The sequence below is a fragment of the Bison bison genome, unplaced genomic scaffold (assembly GCF_000754665.1).
Source record: "Bison bison bison isolate TAMUID 2011002044 unplaced genomic scaffold, Bison_UMD1.0 scf7180017864524, whole genome shotgun sequence".
Classification (NCBI taxonomy): Eukaryota; Metazoa; Chordata; class Mammalia; order Artiodactyla; family Bovidae; genus Bison; species Bison bison.
In genome coordinates, this window is record NW_011495075.1 from 1,702,932 (window position 1) to 1,703,586 (window position 655).

Consider the following 655-nt stretch of genomic DNA (forward strand, 5'->3'; position numbering starts at 1 on the left):
ATGGAATTCCAGTTGAGCTATTTCAAATCCTGAAAGATGATGCTGTGAAAGTGCTGCACTCGATATGCCAGCAAATTTGGAAAACTCAGCAGTGGCCATAGGACTGGAAAAGGTCAGTTTTCATTCCAATCCCAAAGAAAGGCAATGCTAAAGAACTCAACTACCGCACAATTGCACTCATCTCACACGCTAGTAAAGTAATGCTCAAAATGCTCCAAGCCAGGCTTCAACAGTATGTGAACCGTGAACTTCCAGATGTTCAAGCTGGTTTTAGAAAAGGCAGAGGAACCAGAGATCAAATTGCCAACATCCGCTGGATCATCGAAAAAGCAAGAGGAGTTTCAGAAAAAACATCTTTTTCTGCTTTAATGACTATTGCAAAGCCTCTGTGTGGATCATAACAAACTGAGGAGAATTCTGAAAGAGATGGGAATACCAGACCACCTGACCTGCCTCCTGAGAAATCTGTATGCAGGTCAGGAAGCACCACTTAGAACTGGACATAGAACAACAGACTGGTTCCAAATAGGAAAAGGAGCACGTCAAGGCTGTATATTGTCACCCTGCTTATTTAACTTCTATGCAGAGTACATCATGAGAAACGCTGGGCTGGAAGAAGCACAAGCTGGAATCAAGATTGCCGGAAGAAATACTG

At 43.1% G+C, this 655-nt stretch overlaps 1 protein-coding gene across 1 annotated transcript in view; it reads right to left on the reverse strand.

The window, feature by feature from the left end:
* Window positions 1-655, reverse strand: part of CAMSAP2 (calmodulin regulated spectrin-associated protein family, member 2) — a 98,926-nt gene that overhangs the window by 77,511 nt on the left and 20,760 nt on the right. The gene's annotated exons all lie outside the window — the stretch shown is intronic.